A 24,523-nucleotide genomic window follows, 5' to 3' on the forward strand; every position below is an offset into this window, starting at 1 on the left:
TCTGAGCGCATAGCCAGGAGTAACCCCTGAGCGTCAAATGGGTGTGGCCCAAAAACCAAAAAAAAAAAAAAGAAAAGAAAAAAAAAAAGTAATTAGTTGTTGGTTCCTTTGGTTTACATGTCATGTTAAAAACTTGTCTCCCTATTGCCTCCTATTCTGGTTTTTGCCCTTTCCTTGGGGGTGGGCTTTGCTTTTTCTCGATAAAGGCTACTCAGGAAGCCTGGGGGGGAAGCTGCCATCTTGGCTCATGGTTTCATGTGGTGGAGCAACTGGCTCATGGGTGAACAGCTTGTGGTGTGAGTTTCTGGCCCATTATTCCTTTCCAACTGTGTGGATGATCCTGTGTCAGAATTGCTGCTGAACCCGCATTGAGTCTAAATCAAACCTGGAGGATAAGGATGTACCTCCCTCTCTGGGGACTGTGGAACATACAACCCACCATTTCACACACCATAATTTTTTACCCTTTTAAACTGCAGTGTTTCTTTGTCTAAGAAGGTGATGTGATTGAGTCCTATTTATTTTGTAGTTACATTTGGAAAACTTTAACCATTCAGTGCACAACTTTCTTCAAATAGATAAGAAAACTAAGGCTCTTGCACACTAGTTAATAGATGGATACTCAAACACTGTATCTCATGTTATTTAATAAATTCTTTAAAAAATAATGAATGATATTGGGAAAACTGGGAGAAATGATGAGTGGCAAACGAGAAAAAAACTAAAGCATTGAAAGACAAGGGACACTGCCAAGGACACACAGGAAGTTATCAGTAGTGCAATGTTTATTATCAAGTTCCTGTCTCTTGATACCTAGTCTGAGTAATGTAGAAAGTTCAGATATATCCTGGTTATGTGATTTCCCATATCATAGAATCCAAAATTTTATAAATAAAAACTACAAATGCTTTTCACAGAAAAAAACGTTGTTTGTTCTGTGTGATCAAGCAATGACACATGCTGAATACCTAATTTTATTGCTCTCAGGAACAATAAAAGCTCTAGTATGATTTTATTGATGATTCCTTCCTAAGTTTCTGCTGAGAGAATTCAGGACGATTCTTTTCCACTTAGGCCTCAATGGAATAATGTTCTTTTCTTTGTCTTCAAAACAAGCTGCCTCACTCTCTTGGTTTCACTACTACCAATTCAAACCATGAATTCAACTCTAGTTTTCAGATACCAAGAATACATGGCGAACCATATTCTTGTCAGATTAGTACTGGGGGGAAACACTATAAAACACTATGAATGGAGCCATATCTGATATTTTTTCTGTTTAACCTGGAGCTAGTGAAGATGATCAACAACTAAAGGAACAGTTATGGACCAGAAACTCATAATTTTTACCCTCCCTGTTTATAATTGCTTTTTTAAATAATATTTTTACTTAAACACCATGATTACAAACATGAGTATAGTTGGGTTTCAGTCATAAATAGAACGCCCCTTTCACCTGTGTCACATTTCCGTCACCAATGCTCCCTGTTTCCCTCCTCTCCCCAACCCCCGACCTGTATTCGAGACAGGCATTCTACTTCCCTCACTCATTGACATTCTGTTTATAATTGTGCTGTTAATAGGCTAACCGCAGAAAAAGAATGGCCAGTAGATTTATTAAAATTTTCCTATGTGTAACTTCAGAGTTGGGACTACTTTGAAATAGTTAAATTCTATTTCCCAAATTTGCCTACTGTTAAAAAGAAAAAAGCAAAAGAAATAAATTACCTAACATGCCTGAGAAAGACACACAACTACAAGTCCTTCCCCATGTGTACAGTCCTGGAATCTTTCCAATATAAAATCCTGGAATTGGTGTTCTTAACAAATGCTTCCGGATAATTCTTATTATTTGGGAAAGTTTCTGATCTGGCAAGTTTGGGAAACACTGAATGATGGCATAACCTTTTAATCACACTTCATGGAGAAATCTGCTGAAAACATAAAAAATAAAGTTGCCATGAACATCAGAAGAAAATTAAGTCTAGAGATAGGAGTTTCCCTTCATCTGCTTCTCTGCCCATTCATACAAGCCTTTCCCTCACTCTAACCCTGTCCGTTAGTCAGCTTGGTTATTTCCATTCTACTCAGCCTTTTTATGTCTGCCTATCCTTTGGGTTGAGTTCCAGCTCCAAGAAACGCTTATCACTCCAGAACACACTGTTTCCTTCTTTTCTGTATATAACACTGATGTCTTCAATTCATGCATCCTGTTTTGCTTAATAATCACACACAGGTGGCTGGCACCAATGATCAGGTTAGATCCTGTGCATCATTGCTGGTGGGAAAGCTGCATGAATGGATGACGTCAAGTTGGAGAGCATCCTGTCTTCCTGCCCTGTGTACCCCTAAAGAGTCACCATCTGGCACTTATTCAATAAAAACTCATTGGATATATGAATCAGTGAATCAGAAACATTTCAGGCTATAAAAACTAAACACTTGTACACTTGAAATTACAAATTAAGAAAGTAATCTACATATTACTTGTGACTTCCATCAGTCCTAGTTTCTCTACATCTGTTATGCTCGGGACCTGAGCATAGCATGCAGCCAATCTGTATTCAATCTCTGGTATCCATTAAAGTCTCCCGAGCACCAACAGAAATGATCCCTGAGCACAAAGCCAGGAGTAACCCTTGAGCATCGCCAAGTGTGGCCCAAAACCAAAACAATAAAATATAAAATCTGTTATTCTGAAACTTTTTGAACTCAGATCTATTTTTTTCACATTACCTGTAAATAATTTTTTAATACTCATAACACTTCTAAGAGTTTGGCAGACTAATAACTTCCATCTTGGTCATAGGGAAAATGAAATTACTTTAGTTAATGTGTCTCAATTCATATTAGCTAGTAGATAAGAGTGGGAAAAAACTGTATTTTAATCTGGGCAGCTGAATATCTGAATTTACACACAGAATGGTCATTAGCCCTCCCCTCTCTCTCTCTCTCTCTCTCCTGACCACCAAAAAGATAAGTTCAAAACCATTCAACAGCAATTACTTTTTCAACAATCTTACATTGTAAGGCATAGAAGTACAAAAAGAAAGACTATGTGGTGAAATTGTGTGCTAAATTGATTAGTTTGAGTTTAAAGGTACATTAAAGAAAGGGCCGAAGCAATAGCATACCGGGTAAGATGCTTGTCTTTACATGGCTTACCTGAGTTCAATCCCCAGTACCCCATGTTGTCCCCCAAGCACCACAAGGAGTGATTCTTGCATGCAGAGCTAGGAGTAAACCCCGAGCACTGCTGGGTGTGGCCCCAAAGAAAAAAATATGTTAAAGACAGTTTATTTATTTATCTTAAATTAGTCATGAAAGGAATCTTTAAAGCTGCAAACTACAAGGCTAAATGTGTGCAACCCCAGCATCACATAAACAAAATATGGGAAGGAGAAGGGAATATGAATAAAAGGCAAATGAACTAGAAAGGTAAATTTCTACAACAGAGACTGTATTCCCTACATCTTAGCAATGCAAAAAGTTTATTTGTAAAAAAAAAGAAAAGAAAAGAAAAAAATTTTTTTAAAAAAGACAAATTTTATTTTCAGTATTGTTGAAACAGCATTATTGAGTTGTTCTCTAACAACTAAAAATGGTTTTCCACATTTTTTAATAATATCTTTATTTAAGCACAATGGTTGCAAACATGTTTGCAGTTGGATTTCAGTCACTAGCAAATCATACAACAAATATAGTGTGAAATATCTTCTTTCCCAAAACTATCTGTGTATACTATCACAATCAGTCTTACTTTAGCAAAAGCTAAATGATAATTAAATTTAAGTTCATTCTGGGTTAACTGAATGCAAATAGAGCTGCTTATATAAAACATTTACTGAGTATTAACAGAATCAATAAGCACACACAGCATTATTCCATAAAAGCCTTAGTTGATGAAGAGGATCAGAGCCTTCTTCGTAGGGACTTATGGAGAGCTCAATACTCAAACAGAGAGAATAAAAATGCCTGTAGAATAAAAAGAGATCAAGCTGACCTGAAGAATCTGGAAGAATTCGCCAAAATGTTAACTTTGAGTTGAGCATTTAAAAACAAATGCATATTCATCAAGAGGATATGAGAGAAAGGGAAACAGTACTAGGCAGGACGTTTTCAGCAAAGTTAAATTGATATCATGAGATATAAGCCTATGGTCAAAAGGACTATTCTTATTTGAATGTATCAGGTCTTACCTGCTAGGCTAAGAAGTAGATACGTTACCAAAACCAGCGTTAGCAATAATGAGTTTAAAGTTTTTGCATGAGCTGGAGTAATAATATTGTGAGTAGAGCGCTTGCCTTGCCCCCACCTGATTCAGGCTTAATCCCCAGCATCTCATATGGTGGTTCAAGTAGTTCCAGCAGTAAATTCAGAGTGCTGAGTCAGGAGTACTCCCTGATCTGAACTTCTCTGGATGTGGAGACCAAAATTATAAAACAAAAACAAAAAACTGTATAATTCATATTTTGTTATTTTATTTCTGATGCAATACAGGACAGATGGAAAGAGTGATGAGACAAATAATGGGCTTTGCATGAGGGAAGCCAGTTGAACTATTTCCTAAATCAAGATGTGTGTCTTATAAGAAAAATAATGTTGAGACAACTTCAAGAGGGTAATTTGAAAGGCGTCTGGACTGAAATAGACAAAGAATTCGAACTTAACTTAGAACAAAATAATTAGAATGGAAATAGTCCATTTGACAAATGCAAGAGCAAAAAATTCTCACTAATCAGTAAGAACAAATGAATGTACCAACAGTAAAAAAATATATGGATTTTAATAGATTAAGAAATATGGAAGAAAATATAGAAGAAAAGATGGAAGAAATATGGAAAAATATTTAGCTGAATAAAGTACACATTAACAAAAATATAAGCTAAAATTTTTTTGCCTTTAAGATTAGCAAAACATATAAAGATTAATGAGACAAACACTTTATTTAAGTTTTCTACACAACAGATTTATGCCTTGGCAACATAATCACAGGCTTAATTTGAGGCCTCAGAACAATTTCATTCCATTAAGATAATTCTTCATTCATCTGAATCAAATTGTGACTATATTTTTCTATCTCTATGAAAGAAGAAGAAGAGATATATACTATCACTTATGCATAAGTGTACACAGAAAGCTTAAAAATTGATAAAGGAAACCTGTTTTAGGGACAGTTTCTTAGAAAAATCTTAAAAAAATTATTTTAAAAAAATCCATCAGTATCAACTCTTTATTTGCTCCTAAATGCATGAGTGTAATGTTTGGAGCTTATGTACCTGTACTTTAAATACCCAACTCATGTCCTCCTCTATTTTGTCTCTGAGAATCATTACACTAATGTTTTTCATTTTTCTCAACATTTCTCAACATTCAATATTTCTCAACTGTCTAGAGTACAGGCCAGTGTGGGATGGGGAGGAAGGACACTTGGGATATTGGTGATGGTAATGTGGCACTGGTGAAGTGTTTTATATATATAAATATATGTGTGTGTGTGTGTGTGTGTAATCAAAACAATAAAGAAAAGATAAGGCCTCCCAATGCTTACCACAGGGTGTGTTCTTTGCACTGACTGTTAGAAAGAGGAAGTACAGTAAATGCTCCCCATATACACCTCAAACCACGCGCTTTGCCTGGTCTGTATTGTAAAAAAAAAAACTTCAATTTACTAAAGATGTTAAGATCTTGTATGGGTTTGAGTATGTTGACATTCAAGCAAGAAATAACAAGTAAAATGAAAACTGGAATAAGTTTTAGGCTTCTCCCAACCAGCCTCCATGTAAATTTACCACTTTCCTGCAAAATATTACTCATTTCTGTCTGGCACTCAGGCAAATATTGTAGCAGAAACATGACCTTTTCTTGTGGATCCCAAGAAGCCTATTCACCACAGGCCCCAAAGACACTGATACTAAAAGAGGAAGAATATCTACCCAGAAAAATTGAGAAAGGACCAAATCTAAGAATAGGACTCGTCCACCTAATCTTGTCTCTATTGCCACAAATTGCAGGGCAGTGCAGTCAAGGCAGAGAAGACCACGATGGCACTGATAGTTGGAAATGATTGCTCTGGCAAGAACTGGGTGCAAAAAGGAGATAAACTAATATGAATTGTACCGCTTTGGCAATAATATTGAAAACTACAGTAAGTAAAAAAGAAAAAGGAAGTGAGAGAAGAAAAATGCCATCCACAGAGGCAGGCAGGAGAAAGGGCAGGTAGGAGAGGGGAGGGAAACTAGAGACATCGACAACATCAGTTTTGTTGATGGGAAATATACACTAGTGAAGAGGGTTATACATTGAATAACTGAAATTACATGTACAATTTTTTACAAATTGTGTGTTGCAAAATGTAGAATTGTATGTTGTATATTGTATTACTGAAATTCAATCATGAACAACTTTTCGTGTATCTCATGGTGATTCAATTGAATTTATATAAAAAATAAAACCCAGAGGCTGGGCAGATATCTGGCTTTGGGTCCCTTGATCCTGGAGGCCAGCTCTTCCAGGTATGGGGTTAGGGGACACCCCATGCCACAGGTCTACTCCCTAGCTTGGGGGGTGCTGGGAAGCTTGGCAGGCCCCCAGCCATTCCCCTATATCTCCCCTGAACTCTAGGCCTTTCCTGGGTGCCAGCTCAGGTGGCCTGAAGTGGGTTCCAGGTGGACTCTTTTAGGGGTCCTCAGGCTTCCTCCCCTCCCTACTCTAGTGGGGAGGAGCATGGGGAGGAGGTCGGGCAGATATCTGGCTTTGGGTCCCTTGATCCTGGAGGCCAGCTCTTCTCAGGTATGGGGATAGGGGACACCCCATGCCCCATGCCTACTCCCTAAAAAATATCTCCCCTGGACTCCAGGCCCTCCCTGGGTGCCTGCTCATGTGGACTCTATAATGGTCCTCAGGCTTTTCCCCTTTCTCTCCCTACACTAATGGGGGGATGCATGTGGTAGAGGGTGGGCCGATGCAGCATTGGTGTATTTCGGGACATTTCAATGGTAATTTTTTTTCTCATTGTACTGCTTTGGCAATAATATTGAAAACTATAGTAAGTAAAAAAGAAAAAGGAAGTGAGAGAAGAAAAATGCCATCCACAGAGGCAGGCAGGAGAAAGGGCAGGTAGGAGAGGGGAGGGAAACTAGAGACATCGACAACATCAGTTTTGTTGATGGGAAATATACACTAATATATTGGTCTCCATTTTAAAAACCTCACGGGGGCTAGTGCCCTGTGTGTACCATATACATTCAAAATAAAAATAAGAGGATAGACTCTCAGGCTGGGAAGAGACCAGTACTCTTTTCCTACTTGTTTACACTCAGTGGCCTCTTGGCTTCTTTCTTTCTTCATTGTGTAACTGTGTTGCTCCCATACTAGGTTTCTGATTAGTTCCCACTCTTTATCTTTTCTTCTCTTTGTGAACTGTTCAATAAGGAATTTTGGTGAAAGAGTCCCTCAGTTTAATGCTTATGTTTGAACCAAATCAAGGGAATTGTTGGACTTGTTATTGCGACCCCCTTATATGCTGATAATGCCATGTGGCATTATTCCTTGTTTGCATAGGCACATTAAAATAAAAAAATATTATACATGCAAATAAGTTCTTATCTAATAGAGATGGGAACACACAAATCTTGTAGTGCAATGGTACCTTACACACTGAACATTGACATAATGATCGGGCATAGACCTCAGAAGAATGGGCATTCTCCATTCACCCCTGAACCAGGGAAGCCATCTCTGAAACATCCAAAGTTGTCTATAACATCACCTGGAAGCGATTCTCTACCAGGGAAGACCCTACTGCTGCTCTGACATCGATCTACTCAAAAGAGTCTTCCCTTAACACTGAGAAGACTTAAACAACAACAATGACCTGCTTACTTGTCAGGGCTTTCTGCATTACCCTATAATTGTGAGTTGAAATTAGAGGACGCTCCGCACCATCTTGACTTCAATGTAAGATATACAGATTCCAGGATCTTCAATACAAAAACATGATACCAACAATAGAGACTGTGTGAAAAATAAAACTGTATTGGCACTACAGACTGTGACCTAGATTGGACAGGCTAGTTTGCCTGGAGCCTAGAGTTGGTCTTGTGTCAGGAAACTTCAGGGGTAGGGTTTCCTTGTATTTAAGCCAAGGCTTTTCCTTTCTATGTCCCCCATACTTTGGTGGGCCTATGCAAACAATGATTGCAACTCTAACACTTTTTTTGTTGTGCTCCTTTGGCTCTAAACCTTAAAAAAAATCCACTTAAACTTTAGAGGTTGAGTTAAACTAATATGCATGTGCATGGAAATGTAAAAAAACTACTATGCCTTCAAGTTTAAGGAGTTACATAAATTTTATGGCTTTAGATTGCTTTGTGTACTGCTAAGAAATTTTGTAATGTACTACAATCTGGAGTCTTGAGGAACAAATTAATTTTACATGGGTTCTGTTTTGTTTTTCTTGATGTTCTTTGACTAATAAAAATTAAAAAAAGAAAGAAGAAAAGAAAAACAAATAAATTAAACCCAGCATATTAAAAATAAAAAAGATAAAGAAGAAATAAATAAAGAGAGAAATAAAGAAAGAAAGAAAGAAAGAAAGAAAGAAAGAAAGAAAGAAAGAAAGAAAGAAAGAAAGAGAGAGAGAGAGAGAGAGAAAGAAAGAAAGAAAGAAAGAAAGAAAGAAAGAAAGAAAGAAAGAAAGAAAGAAAGAAAGAAAGAAAGAAAGAAAGAAAGAAAGAAAGAAAGAAAGAAAGAAAGAAAGAAAGAAAGAAAGAAAGAAAGAAAGAAAGAAAGAAAGAAAGAAAGAAAGAAAGAAAGAAAGAAAGAAAGAAAGAAAGAAAGAAAGAAAGAAAGAAAGAAAGAAAGAAAGAAAGAAAGAAAGAAAGAAAGAAAGAAAGAAAGAAAGAAAGAAAGAAAGAAAGAAAGAAAGAAAGAAAGAAAGAAAGAAAGAAAGAAAGAAAGAAAGAAAGAAAACCCAACTCCTACATTCTTCCCTGCATGTTTCAACAGGCCATGGGAACAAAAGTCCAATTGGCAGGGTGACTAAGAAATCGGTTCTTCTTCATGATATGTTTGTTCAACATTTCATTAAAAGTTATAAATTCAGAGGCTGGAGAGACAGCACAATGGGTCAACTGCTTGCCTTGCTGTGGCCAACCCGAGTTCTATATCCTGACATCCATATGGCCTCCCGATCTTGCCAGAAGAGAACGCTGAGCACAGAAGCAGAAGTAACTCCTGACAATCATGAGTGTAGCTTTAAAAACTTGTAGATTCCATTGATGAGATCATGAGCATGTTTGTTTTCTCTATCAGAAGCAATCTTGCAACACCCACAGCATTCTATCCAGAGGAGGCAAATTTTCTCTTTTTTATGGTTGTATTCTTAATTCTCTTGAATGTTGCAAATTGCACATAAAATATGCTCTTCTTCCCTCCAAATTTAAATTTTAAAGATTAGCTAACTATTCGGGAAAAATAGATCCAATTTCTTGCCACACATAAAAATTTATTTTGCAGGATAAACAAAATTTAGACCTTAAAACTACAAAAGCAATAAGTCTCAATGAATATTCATAACATCCTGCAATGGTGTATGCTTTTGTAGCATGGTACTCAAGGAATATTATTAGCTATAAGAGAAGACAAAATCATGCGGTTTCCTGCCAAGTGAATGGAACTGGTGAGTAAAGTTAGCTGAGTGAAGTTAACAAGAGATATAGAATGACCTTTCTCCTATATGGGATATAGAGTCATAGTTAGGGAAAAAACAAATGCTCAACAGGAATGATCTGTGAGCATAGAGTTAATTATAATCCCTGAGCATTGTTGGGTGAGACCCATCAACTCCTCCCAAATTAAAAAAAAAAAAAAAAAAAAGGAAGACCATCTTTAGATATAAAGAAGATACTAGATTCAAATTTAGCTGTCACTTAGTAATTGCAAGATCTCAGGCATTTCCTATATCTTGTTTTTGCTACTTGGTTGAACCTAATAATAATAATTAATAATTAATAATAATAGAACCAGCAAGATACTACAGTGGTTAGAGTATTTTTTCCTTGCATGTGGCTGACCAAGGTTCAAACCCTAGCATCCCAGGAATTACTCCTAGCCCAGGGATCACTTTCTGAGTATGCCAAGCGTTATCCCTAAGTGCAGAGCCAGGGAAAAAAAACCCTGAACATGGCTGGGTATGACACCCTCCCAAAAGAAATACTCTTACTTTTGGCTGGAGAAATGGTACACTGAGTAGAATGTTTGCCTTGCACATGGCCAAACCAGGTGCTCCAGAACGTCTCCTGAACTGATCCCTGAGTACAAAGCCAGTAGCAAGCCCTGAACACTGCTGAGTGTGAACCTACAACTACAACAGCAATAATATTATGCACCACAAAGATTTGTTGAGTATATATATATATATATATATATACATTGTTTTGGGGCAACACCCGGCGATGCTCAGGGGTTACTCCTGGTTGTCTGCTCAGAAATAGCTCCTGGCAGGCACAGGGGATCATATGGGACATCGGGATTCGAACCAACCACCTTTGGTCCTGGATCGGCTGCTTACAAGGCAAACGCCGCTGTGCTATCTCTCCAGGCCCATTGTTGAGTATATTTAATGGTAATAAATATAAAATACTTCACTTAGAATTTGGCACATATTAAGTATAAAATACATGTCAAGTCATATAACCAAGACCTGTTGGGGAAGTTAATTATTCAATGAAAGGGTATGTTAAAGGAAAAAAAAGGTAATTTTTCTATGTAGAACATTTAGCATATTGGCTTGTAATCCTACAAGATTTGGTGACAATGAAGACAGGATAGAGAAGCTTCTGATGATCCAGATAGGCAGCCTGGCTAACCAGTTTAGCCAGGATTCTTCAAAACCATCCAATAGGATTGTCTGGGCAAGAATAAAAAAATAAAGATGAACTTGCTTTTGGATGCAATGAATTTTAAATGATGATAATAAAACTCAGATAATGTTCACTAGGAATCCAAAAATGATCAAATAAGTTATGGTGAGGTAAAGAGACCTTGGGAATATTTCCCATTCAGAGGGACTTAGATGGTGAAAACAGAATTGTCCCCTGGGTGGAAATCCTAAAATCTACGTGAAATCTAGATTTTACTATGCTGATTTGATTACAATTTGATTTTCTTCTTTGCTCGGCTTAAAAATTCAAGGGAACAGAAATTCTTGAAACAGGGATGCTTGTCACAGTATTCTCCAAGTCAATTTCAGTATCAAACACAAAATTTAGCTTTGCCAAAATATCCTTCTTGCAACATCATCTAAGGAATAATTAGAGAAATCACAGATAATTCAGATTCTATGCTAAGCATTTTATGGGCCTAGACCATGAAATCTACTCCATGACTCTTTGAAGCATCTAATTATTTTATCATTATTGTGTTCACCGAGTAAGAAATGTTAGATAAAATGAAGTTTAAGTGAGTTCTAGTGTCTTGGAACTTAAACTTATATAAATAAATGTATATAAATGAGCTTCTACATGAGTTCCATGAGTTCCAATATCCTGGAACTATAAACAAACTATTCTATAAATGAACTATTCTATAAACAAATATGTTGTGATATTTGTGATTTTTCTCATGCAATTGGGAAAATCATGCCTTCCTACTTTTTTTTTTACTCATATGAATAAGGGAAATAAATTATTAGTAGCAAATAATTTTAAAGCATACCATTTTGTTGGGTAACAAAATTGCACAAGAGTAAAATTTCCTGGTTGAAGAAGAATTGGTAGTCACTGATGAGCTTAAATTTTGAAGAAGAAGAAGAAGAAGATTTGGTAAAAACAACAAAAAGTAAAATTTCTGAAGAACATAAACACTTGTACATCTTCTTGTATGTGATTCCCTGTGAGGAAATATCCGTATTTGCCTGCTTACTCTCTTGAGAGCATTACCAATGAGGATCTAGCTATGTCCCTGATGGAAGGCAAAGAAAGAAAATAGGTTGTGCAGGAAGTTTGGGTGCTTCTAGGGTCCCTCCCTGCCAGGCTGGGACTCCCCATACTCACACCTCACCTACTCTGCAGGTGCTTTCCTGTCTTGTTTCCAGACTCCAGTCTGCCATTTCCTCTACCAATGTGCCAGTTTCATCATCCCTTTGGAATGAATACCATCTTTATGGTATGCTTTCTAAATGTCATTAATAGACACCTCTCTTCACAAATGGCAAGAGGGGGAGAAAGAAAACTCCAAATCTTTAGATAACTAAAAATTATATGTTGAAGGAGGTTATGATCAAACATATTTAGCCATAGTTTCCCAGGGTACTTTCTTCTAAAGGCTTCCAGGCTTTTGTGGCTATATCTACTGTCCCAAATGAAAAAATAACTCCAGCTAGCCTAAGGAAATTAATATTATAAAGATCAAATGATTGCACCTCTTCTACCTTCCAGAAGAGTTCCATTGACTGTTTTCCATCTAAAATATAGACTTGTAGAAATATTCTAAATAGGGGACTCAAGTATGACTTCAGCGAAGTATTTTAGAATGATCTGATCTTACCCTTAAAGAAAAAAAAAAAAGTCCCCTGTTTTTTAGCTTTGCCTCCTCTCCCTGTGAAGGATAGTACAAGAAATCAGAACCTTCCTTCTAAACATCAAATCTATCATGGGAGGTGGAATGGAACCACCCACATAAAAGACTGTGCTACAGCAGAGATGGCTGCCAAAAATGGGGATTTAAACCACAAACCCAAGCAGGAAACCACAACTTGAGGAAATCATACATATGAATTATCCTTTCTCCCAGTCCCCTTGTCCTGGAAGCGATCCATGGACAATGTCCAAGGTCAATTTTTCTTTTCTATAGCAATAGCTTGATCATTTTTTGGCTAACCTCATTGTGAAGAGGGGAGAAAAGGGGACTTTTGTAACTCCAGAAGTGGAACTTGCCAGACCTGGGGACAGTCTCGTGACAGCATTTCTGTATTTGATTGTCACTCAGGTTTCTGAACACTATCACCTCAGAGTCTCCCTTGGAGCTGCATTGGGAAGATACTAGGTCTGTCTCAGAAAACTTAACATCAAGTCTTTTGGGACCATTAAGTTCCTCAAAAACAAAGATCTTATTTTTCTTCCCTCTTCTAAGTTCCAGGCACCTAAGATAGTGCTTAGCATCAATATACACTCAAAGTAAAGATGGAATAAATTAAGTTGCCTCGGACTGGACTTCTATATGGCCTTAGTAAACAACTTTAACAAAAGACAGCTTTGCTAAAGATGATCTGTTTTAATGACTAATTAGCATTTATTCACAGCAAGAAAAGAGCTTCTGTAGGTGAGAGCTAGTGTACAGAGTGGGGTAGAAAGTGTCAATGAATTTCCCTTTCCAACCATGTTCCAGAAACATGATGATTTGAATCAGATAGTCCAGGTCTTCAAGTGTGGTCCTACTATTTCATGTGTGAGTAAATATGGGCAAATTCTCTACTCCCCTGAACTTCGGGCATCCAAGTATAAAACAAGGGCAATAATAGTTATCTCATATGACTTTCTTAAGAATTTTACTGAATAAGACATGTCAAATAAATAGCTAGTACAATTTATCTGGTTTTAAATGTCATAGCCAATGTTAATATCATCCAGGTAATGGAAAGCTGGATCAATAGTGACTAGTAGTCTTCTTATCATGTCTCCACTTTTTTCCCTCTCCAAATATCCATCTTCCCTATGAAAAGATTTATACCCACAAGAAAAAAGACCACATGGAGCATTCAGGATTCTAGAGAACTAATTATAATAGAGCCTTATTGATATTAGTCAATGCTGAGCCAATGATAATTTAATGAGTGATTCTGTGACAAAGAGAACCTAGATTTTTCATCCTGGCCAATTTCCATTTTGGTAATATCCTTTCCCACACAGTATATTTTAAGTTACCATTGTGATGTCACAGAACATAAAGTTGGGAAGATGAGTAATAACACATCATTACAAAGTAGAGCCAGCATTTTAACATAACAAATAGAATTAGTTCATAGAATAGTAATTAAAAGGGCTGGGAAGATAGATCAAGTGGTTTGAACACATAGGCCTAGCATTTTCAAAGTCCTGAATTCAATACTGAGAAGTTCAAGGACCCTAATTCTCAAGCATAACTGAGTATTAACTTTTTTTAAATTTTTTTTAAAAATTTTGATGCAAAAAATGAATGTGCTAATTACACTAACAATGAAGTTATTAATAACAGATCAGAGTTGATGCTTCAAACCTTGTGAATCATTCAATAATCAATACCTTAATTATAAACTTAAATAAGTTCATGATTATGTTCAGACCTAGCTCCAAAAGTATTGAAAATTAACAAATGAATTGATGAACTTTCTCTAGCAAGTTATATAGTCTACTTCTGTCTGAAATATTAATTTATAAGAATTTAGTTTGTCAGATACATTGGTTTAATCATTGAAATTTCCAATAATTAAGGATAGTATAGGGCAAGGGTCTCAAACTCGTGGCCCGCGGGCCATTTGCGGCCTTCTATACAACATTTTGTGACCTGCAGCCGGCCTTCAAATATCACAGTATTTGCGATTATTCACTTACCGAATAATCACAATAAAAATCACATTAGTAAGAAAAAATTGCATTAAACATTCGCATACCCAGAGCAGTTCCATTCGGGGTATGCAAATGTTTAATGTGATTTTTTGCGATTTTTTTTCTTATTAATGCGATTTTTATTGTGATTATTCGGTAAGTGAATTCAGTAAGCGAAATCCTTTATGAGGCCCTGCCTCACCCCGACTTTGCCTCCTGTGGCCCCCAGGTAAATTGAGTTTGAGACCTCTGGTATAGGGCTTTCCCAGAATTAAAGACAATTTTCATAGAAATAAATTATTTGGTTCTTTTTTCTAAAAAAAAATTCCTTTGGGAAAATAATTATGTTCCTATATGTAAGATGATCATTTGAGTCCCTGTGTTAAAGATAAATTTAAAACAAGCCATCAAGCTAACATACAGGGTCTTAAAAGCAGGAATGATGAAATGACATTTGGAGAAAAGACTTTGGGCCATAATCCTATCTCAGCTGCCATGTGGCTATGTGGCTTTGGCTGAGTGACTTCATTCTCATCATCTGCCATATAGGGACAGTACCTATTTACATGTGTGGTTGAGAGGTTAATGAGATTAGACATTAGAACTGGCTGTAAAAAACTCGCTTTACATCATTAAAAAGGAAGGCATTGCTTCTATGTAGGGAATGAGGCAGAAACCCCAAGTAAGAAAAGGCTGGGTGGGGAAGGAAGAAGAATAGGGTAGTCAATAGAGATAGGGGACAATGGGAAAAACCAGGGTGAAGAGGTTTGGAGGAGGATAAGGGAAGTGGAGGTGAGAAAGGGCAATGGGAAGCCCATTGGGAGTCATTGCCTCAATATTTTTCCAACTATCCAATAACATCACTGAACAGGCTCTTCCTTATTCCTTAGCAATCCTTGTGCTCATCCTAGGATAAGGCTTTGCCACCATTCCTACCTACAATGTATGCTAGCTTCTCAGCCTGTCATCTACCCATCCTATGTCTCAGCAACGCTCATTTTAGATGACATGTATCTCAATTGATACTATAAGATTAGAATGATTGGGCCCCCAGAGCTTTATTTAGACAAAAACCTTTTTTGAGCTGTCAACCATGTTTCTGTCTTAACATGATATAGATCTTGACATATTGCTGAGCCTTACCTGAAAAAAAATAATGAAAATAGACTTCAGTGAAGGCAATGGCATGGTTCTGCAATACGGTAATTAATCAGCTATTGTCATACAAGTATTTGTATGAAGGCCTCCTTCAGAGACATTCTTTTTCTTTGAGCAAATAAAACATACAGATGGGTCCTCCATGTGAAAACTTTTCAGCAATTAAATAGAATATATCTGGTGAATATATATATATAAGAAATGAAGTTCTACTTCTTGTCTGGAAGGGACCAAGAAAGAGATGAGTATATTTTGGAGAATAAGTTGTGGAGATCAGGAGAGCAACCAACTGACTTCTCCACTTACTTCAAACATACCCCTTCTCAAAGCCAAGCTAAGTGAAGTGAGTCAGAAACAAAAAGACAAACAGCAGATGACCTCATTCATAAGTGGTGCATTAAAAAAGGGGGGGATTAGATAATCCCCATTGGAAACAATCCATACTCAACAGAAGTATAAACTGAGGTTACTGAGGAAGAAGGGGACTGTCTGATAATACTGAAGAGATAGAGATCCTGGAACTCTGGCGGTGGGCGAGCTGCAACAGTATCTCAAGTGTAAAACAACAGTGTACCATTGTACCAAAAGAAAAGTAAATTAATTTTTTTTCATTTAAAATTAGGGGCCAGAGCTGTGGCGCAGTGGTAGGGCACTTGCTTTGCACACGGCTGACCTAGGATGGACAGCTGTTCTATCCCCCCCCCCCCCGGTATCCCATATGGTTCCCCAAGCCAGGAGCAATTTCTGAGCACATAGCCAGGAGTAAACCCTGAGCATCACCGGGTGTGGCCCAAAAACCAAAAAAAATTTTTTAATTATGAAAATAATGTGCAAATAACATCATAAAAGCAACCAGTAATAATATATGGTCTAAAAGTTATCAGAGGTGGGGATGGTAAAAAATAAAAGGAGTTATCAGTAAGCAAAAAGAACTACCCTGGGGTCGGGCGGTGGCGCTAAAGGTAAGGTGCGTGCCTTGCCTGCGCTAGTCTTGGATGGACCGCGGTTCGATCCCCGGTGTCCCATATAGTCCCCCAAGCCAGGAGCAACTTCTGAGTACACAGCCAGGAGTAACCCCTGAGCGTTACCGGGTGTGGCCCAAAAACCAAAAACCAAAAAAAAAAAAAAAAAAGAACTACCCTATCCTGCAACTCAAAATTTTATACCTAAGATTCCTCACCCTCTAGCTGTCATGGGAGTTGGCATATCCCAAAAAAGGGAAGTGAGGTTTTGCCCAGAGGGCCTAATCAACGCCTGGTTCTTGGAGAAGTGGCATGTCTGTGTTCTAACAGAAGAAACAGCTGTGAACTAGCTGCGAGTACATTTCTTTGTTGCCTTTCTCTCACTTCTTCAACCCTAATACAATCTGATAGCTTTTCCGTGTTTTCCTTCCCACTCTATTATACAAGAAAATCTAATCTGAGAAACCCTTTTTTCCAACTTTCAGTTTTACTGGCCTGCTCATTGACAGCAAGGCACTGTCAACACATGTTGTGCTCTCTGACATTCCATCCATGATGTTTTTGGATGCTACTCATTGCTGCTCAATCAGGGAGATATAATACACTACCCACATTCATAAAAAAAAGTCTTACAAAACATTTTCAGTTCTTGCTGCTAACACATATTGATCTCACTCTAAGCCACAAGTTATAAACCATATGGTAATGTCTTCTAAAGAGAAAAAGCTGTCTATACACCATAGTTCAAAGTCAAGCATATCTAGAAGTTTTGCAATATAGATCTTTCAAAGAAGAGAAAATTATAAAAATACTATTTTCCTAAAGCAATCTCATGTTTTGTGATTTCAATTCTGGTCACTTCTAATTGCCACCAAATTCTCTTTACAGATGAACAGTGACTTCAAGAGAAAGGGGCATTTTCCCAGGTGACATAGCTGGCTATAAACAAGTTTTATAAACAGAGGCCAGAGATATCATACAGGGACAAGTAGTTTGTTTTGCATGCTGTTAACTCAATTGAGTCTCCAGCACCAGATATAACCTTCTGAGGAACATGAGGTACCATTCCTGAGCACAGAGCCAGGAATAGCTCCAGAGTACCACCAATAGCCCTAATTTTCCCAATAAAAAGAAAAGAAAACTAAAGGCAGCATTAGGAGCTGCCAGAATTTCAGGGTTCTTTGATATTCCTCATGAATGGAGAACTAATCCATCTATTCATTCATTTATTTATTGAGCTCCTAACACAAATTGTGTTATTCAAGGTACTGTGTTATTAATAACACAAATTGTGTTATTCAAGGAAACACTAGAAGAACAAAACTAAGAACCAGTCCTCATATGCTTACATTCTAGTGGCTCATTAAATAGTTGATGGACTTATCTGAGTCACAGAAATATTTAGTGTTCAAAAAAGTGTTGAAAAAATAAAATATGATTCTTTTAGAAACAAAAACTATTGATGGAAGGAGGTCGACACTGGGGATAGGATTTGTCCTGATTCATTTTATGTCTAAAACTCAACTATATATGACTTTATAAATCACAATAGTTTCAATAAAATTAAAATTAAAAAATAGGGAAAATTGGGGGAGTGACAGAACAAGGTTGATACTTGGTAAGATCAGATTGATTCCCAAGGAGAATACCTTGTAGGAAGGAAAGAAAGGAAGAAAAGACAAAAAGGTTAGAGAAGGGACCACAATGACAATGATAGTTGGAATTGATCACTCTGGACAATAATGAGTTCTGAAAGGAGATAAAGTGATATATGTGGTACCATAAGAGAAGAAGAAAGAAAGAAAGAAAGAAAGAAAGAAAGAAAGAAAGAAAGAAAGAAAGAAAGAAAGAAAGAAAGAAAGAAAGAAAGAAAGAAAGAAAGAAAGAAAGAAAGAAAGAAAGAAAGAAAGAAAGAAAGAAAGAAAGAAAGAAAGAAAGAAAGAAAGAAAGAAAGAAAGAAAGAAAGAAAGAAAGAAAGAAAGAAAGAAAGAAAGAAAGAAAGAAAGAAAGAAAGAAAGAAAGAAAGAAAGAAAGAAAGAAAGAAAGAAAGAAAGAAAGAAAGAAAGAAAGAAAGAAAGAAAGAAAGAAAGAAAGAAAGAAAGAAAGAAAGAAAGAAAGAAAGAAAGAAAGAAAGAAAGAAAGAAAGAAAGAAAGAAAGAAAGAAAGAAAGAAAGAGAAAAAGAAGAGAAGCTCGACTGGCAGTTCAAAGCATTAGAGGGGACCACTTATACTAGCAACCCAGCAGGTAAAGGAATGGGATATGGGATGCATACTGGGAATGGGGGTGAAGGGAAGACAACATTGGTGGTGGAAATGCCCCTGATTCAATGTCACTATGTACCTAAAATATTACTGAGAAAGATTTGTAATCCACTTTGGTCAAAATAAAAATTAATAAAAAATAGTCAAGAGTCAAGAATGTAGTCCTTTTAGGGCCCTGTAGTGCCAGATATTACTTCAGTAACTTCAAAGATTCCCAGAGCCATGGCTGTCAATGTTCAGGAGCTCCTAGAACATCTCCTGGTGATTCTTGGGTTGTTGCTGAGGATCAAACTACAATCAGACACATGTAGAGCTTGTGCCCTAGTGCTTTCACTATTCTTTCTTCCTGACCCAAGGACATATTGGGCAAGACGAAAGCAGAATGGACACCTTTCTGAATGAAAATTTACTAGCCTTTAACAAAATTGACTTCTGTAGCTTCAAGATTTAGCAGAACACAGTCAAGACACTCAACCCCTGCACAGGAATAAATCTATAAATTAAGTTGCCACTTTGGTTTATTTCTGTCTTAAAAGATCAGAAGTGTGATAAGAGGATGAATCCAGACTTCTGATATTTTCTGATAATTTTTGATGGCTGTGAGTAGTGAAAAGATAGTTTAGTTAATGGAGGAAGGGGCAAGCATTCTCCTTTGAAGTCTACCAGATACGTGACTGCCATTTCCAGTTTGGGAAGTCCAGAGGCAGGTATGAGGATATACATAATAATAATGACGTCTTTCCATATGTTTTGCAAAACTATGACATTACATTTGCAGACTCCCTTAGCATATGCAATAAATACTTCGCAAGTTGTAACTAATGTCAAACTAACACAAACACCTTGTGCTAAAGAGCATTTATTGGATACTGTTTTGGTGCCAGATGTTACATTGGCATTATTTTATTTAATCCTCACAATTATTCTTCTAAGGAGTTCTTATAACAATGTAATATACTAGAAACTGACATTAACTGAAATTAGTCATGAATAATTTCAATGACAAATGAGTCAACTTTAGTCATTTTCATCAGTTAGATTGTTTATATTATATATCCCAACAGTCCTGAGTTCCACCCCTAGTTCTATGATTTCTAGCATTGTTACTTAAGTTTATCATATCATATGTTAGTTGAATCTACCATATTTTCAACTCTATGAGATTCCATTTTCTCATCTTCTTGCCATAGGCCATGGAAATAATAAGGACATAGCATATGTGACATGACAAGTCCACAGTAATGATTCAAAATACGGTGCTATCCCAGTAGTAAATCTACAGAGCCTCATGATGGTAGAATTGGAATCTGAACCTATGTCCAAAGCTCAAATTCTTTTCTCTGAATTATGTGATGAGAAACAATTCCAGTGTGTGATCCGTGCTATGACCTCCAAAGAGGGGGAATTTCTTCAAAGGATCTACCTGCTCCAAAATATAAATTAAGCTCAGGGCCTTCAATGCCTACTGTTAGTTTCACTTCATTGGGATAAAGCTCCATGTGAAGTCAAGTATTTCCCTTAGGAGGGAAATACAATTATTTTTGCTAAAGATTCAGTCCTACATTTATAATGAATGACTCTCATCCACAGGAAAGCAGAATAAAAGAAGAACAAATGCAAAGACAGCAGAGTTTTGATGAAATAAACAGAAGTGTCGGGGAAAATCTAAAATCTAAAGTCTAAATTCAAGCCTTCCACCAAGGGACTGAACAGATATGATGACAGACACTCTATTAGATATAAAGGATATTACTAAAACTTATGCATGAGTTCCAAACATCTACTATTTACTTAGAGCATTGCAGCTAATAATACTAAATAATACATTTTAAATATATATATATAGAGATTCTGGGGCCGGAGAGATGGCATGGAGGTAAGGCGTTTACCTTTCATGCAGAAGGTCATCGGTTCGAATCCCGGCGTCCCATATGGTCCCCCGTGCCTGCCAGGAGCAGTTTCTGAGCACAGAGCCAGGAAAAACCCCTGAGCACTGCCGGGTGTGACCCAAAAAACACACACACACACACACAAATATATATATACATATATATATAGATTCTATGTTAATGGTCTTCCCACAAGAACATTAATAATAATATACTAGTAGTAAAAATGAGGTGGGAGGTGAAGGGGAACTTTGGCAAATGGCAGCCATGCTTTGACCTTTGTCCCCAAACCACCAAATTGTAAACATTAAATATGCATTTCTTTCTACATGTCCATCACATCTGAATAAAGTAATTTGTAGAGGGCTGGATGAAGGCATACCTAGGAAAGCTCACAGGCTACTTCCAGCTCCATGCTCTGAAGTAAATTCTACTAATACTCAGGTAACTGATCACTTAGGCCTTTTACATACAAAGCATACATTCTAAACTGTTGAGTTATTTATCTGGCAGGAAAGGAAGGCAGGAAGGCAGGAAGGAAGGCAGGAAGGAAGGAAGGCAGGCAGGAAGGCAGGAAGGCAGGAAGGAAGGAAGGAAGGAAGGAAGGAAGGAAGGAAGGAAGGAAGGAAGGAAGGAAGGAAGGAAGGAAGGAAGGAAGGAAGGAAGGAAGGAAGGAAGGAAGGAAGGAAGGAAGGAAGGCAGGAAGGAAGGCAGGCAGGAAGGAAGGAAGGAGTTAAGAAAGCCAGTAAGTAATCTTAATTTAACAGATTGCAGACTGTGTAATGTTGACAGCCTCTCCCCTTTTCCAGGATTTAGTTTCTTCCCTCTGTAACAAAAGACTCAGAACAAATGTTTCTCAGCATTCTGTATTACTAACCATCTAAGTTGCCAGGGAAAGGGAACAGCCAAGAAGTGAATGAAGGAGACAGAGAACCTGGGGGCATCTTGAAAAGCAGTAGGGAGGGAACTGGGTCAACCTGTGGAGACAAGTTATTCTGAGCAAGCAGAGACCTGAGTCTCTGGAGCTTTCAGATCATGGATATATCTAAGTCTGTCCCATATCACAACTCACTCCTGAGAGAACCCAAAAATGCATTATACCATGCTTCAGAGAAAAGTCATAAACCAGAGAGCTCAAATAGATCCCCCAAAGTCAAGCATTCTGATCATGAATTCATATAAATCTTACTAAAATCATCTTCAGTCTATAGAAGAGTTGACAATGAACTTCAGACCCAACTTGTACTCTGCATTCCTGTGTCTGATGGATTCCATGTCTAATTCCAACTAAGGACAATTTTGTAACGCGGAGTATCTGACATTATCTGGAGATATGTGGTTGTCACAGTGTAGTGAAGGGCCTCCTACTGGACACTAATGAGTCGAAACCAAGAATACTGCTATACATCCTACAATGTACAAATGTCATGCAGCATAACAAAAAAATATCAGACTTCAAATACCCATGGTGTCAAGATTGAGAAATCTTTCTTGCTACAAAACATAACCAAAGCACATCTGGTTTTTCAAGTTACCTCATCAGAGAGACTTGCTGATGCATTCTATAAAGACTAAGAAAAAATGTGAATCATAGGTCAAAGAATCATCATTCCTTGATCCTCCCTATCTGATATTTGAACTACAGAGAGAATTGTAAACTTGTCAAGTGTATAGAAAGTCTCTTACATCATTGAATGAAGTTATTTTGACAGTAACTAATAGGATCATTTTCTTCTGAGTGCTTGGAGATTTGTTCTTTTAGGTTTTTGAGCCACACCCAAAAGTACTACTTAGTCCTATCTCTGTGCTCCAGGGTCACTCCTAGTAGAACTCAGGGACCATAAGGGTCCAGATATAGAACCCCATGTAAGGCAAGTATCCTACCTAGACTATCTCTCTGGATCTGAATGCCTGGATATTTTATATGGGAAGAAGGAACTCCCCATCAGCTTTAGGATATAGTTCCAGCTTATTCTTTTTCAGCATCATCTATAATTCATTGCCTTGGTGTCTTACCTCCATCTCTTTACATCATGCAGCACTACATATTTATTTGTGCTCATATTTGTCAAACTCAGACCTGTGATGAATACTGGTGGTTCTAGAAAAAGGCCCCAGAAAATCTAGTGGGGATGACAAATAAGTCAATAGACGGTATAGTACACTCATCAGTGTCTCCATAGGTAAATCCCAAGAAGGTTATTGGCTAGATTTAGAAATAAAATGCTCTAAAAGAGAAGTGAACTCTAAACAAAGGCTTAATTATACAGACCAAAACTAACATGATAGGAAAAATTTTCTAGCTCATGTAACAACATTTAAAGGTTTTAAGATAAGGGAGAGTATTAGATCATATCAATTCAGTAGATTGGCCACTCTATAAAAACATGGAGACCCAGCCAGACACACAGCTAAGAAAGTCCATAGTATGTGATGTGAGAGTGAAGGCTCTGTTTTCAACATAAGTTTGGCATCCAAGTGAGAGGTAAAGAGAATTTCCAGGGAAAAGCTGTAAAGACAAAAGATTTCAAGTACAAGAAACAAGACTTGGCTGCTGCTTGGCTATGTGAAGTAAACAGTTAAAATAAATCAAGAATAATTGCCAGGACCCTAGTATGTAGCTCAGTGATAGATCACTTGTTTTACACATGTGAGGCTCTAATTTTGATTCTCATAATATGCACACATCCTCAAAAGAATGACTCCCAAAGTCCTGGCTCAGGTTATTACAAAAAGGGATAGAGGGGCCAAAAGGGCCAATCTGACTATTTCGGATAGGGTTGGTTATAGTATGGATTTTCCAACAGATTATATTCTGTATAGATTTTGAGTTCAAGAGAAAAGACTTAGAAACTCAAGAGAGAGTGAGACCTGGGATGAGGTTGATGCACAAGATGCAGGAGATTTTCATTCATCCCAGGAGTACAGACACCACACCCAGAGTTATAGGGAAGGTATGAAGACATTGTCAATACTGATCTCATTGGTATCAATGGCATAATTGGTCTGGAGACAGCCTTGCGTGTCAGCTATCTCACTGCCTCATTTTATCCTCCAAGTTGGGTATTACCCTTAATGACAGAAATGGAACTCGGTGAGATGGCGGTAATCAACTCATCAGTGTGGACTTGATACTCTACATCAGATCAGCCTGCTCCCTGACCTTAAGCTCTTACTAAATAAACCACATCACTTGATTCTTCAAAAGGGCATCATACATTTCCACACTTAGAAAGTAATCAGGTTAAATTCATATGGGTTCTGATTCTTGCCTGCTTCATCAAGTATCAATTGATTCACAGCCTTGTTTGCAAAGAAAAGGATACTAAGACCCATTCCACAAAGTATATTAAGGACTTAATGAGAGTCTAGCATAGAAACAAACCCACTAACATGGTGCTGGGCATAAAGAAGAATTGATTAAAATGATCAGCATTAGTATGTTTAAGTATTCTATAGTAAATTATATTGTTCAGGTTTCGGGTTTTGTTGGTTGATTGGTTGTTGGTTGATTGGTTGGTCTGATTTGGTTTAATTTAGTTTGATTTGGTTTGGTTTGGTTTGGTTTGGGGGTATACCCAGTGGCTCTTGGGGGTTATTCCCAGTTCAGTACTTGTATATCACTCTGTGTTGTACTCTGGCTCATAAAATTTCTGGGATAAACTCC

At 37.3% G+C, this 24,523-nt stretch overlaps 1 non-coding gene across 1 annotated transcript; it reads left to right on the forward strand.

Moving 5' to 3' along the window:
- Positions 1–5,534: 5,534 nt before the first annotated feature.
- On the forward strand, positions 5,535–5,666 carry LOC126010212 (small nucleolar RNA SNORA51). Its single transcript, XR_007496332.1, has one exon. It is a non-coding gene; the product is annotated as a small nucleolar RNA SNORA51 (small nucleolar RNA).
- Positions 5,667–24,523: the final 18,857 nt, after the last annotated feature.

This window comes from Suncus etruscus, chromosome 5, assembly GCF_024139225.1.
Source record: "Suncus etruscus isolate mSunEtr1 chromosome 5, mSunEtr1.pri.cur, whole genome shotgun sequence".
Taxonomy (NCBI): domain Eukaryota; kingdom Metazoa; phylum Chordata; class Mammalia; order Eulipotyphla; family Soricidae; genus Suncus; species Suncus etruscus.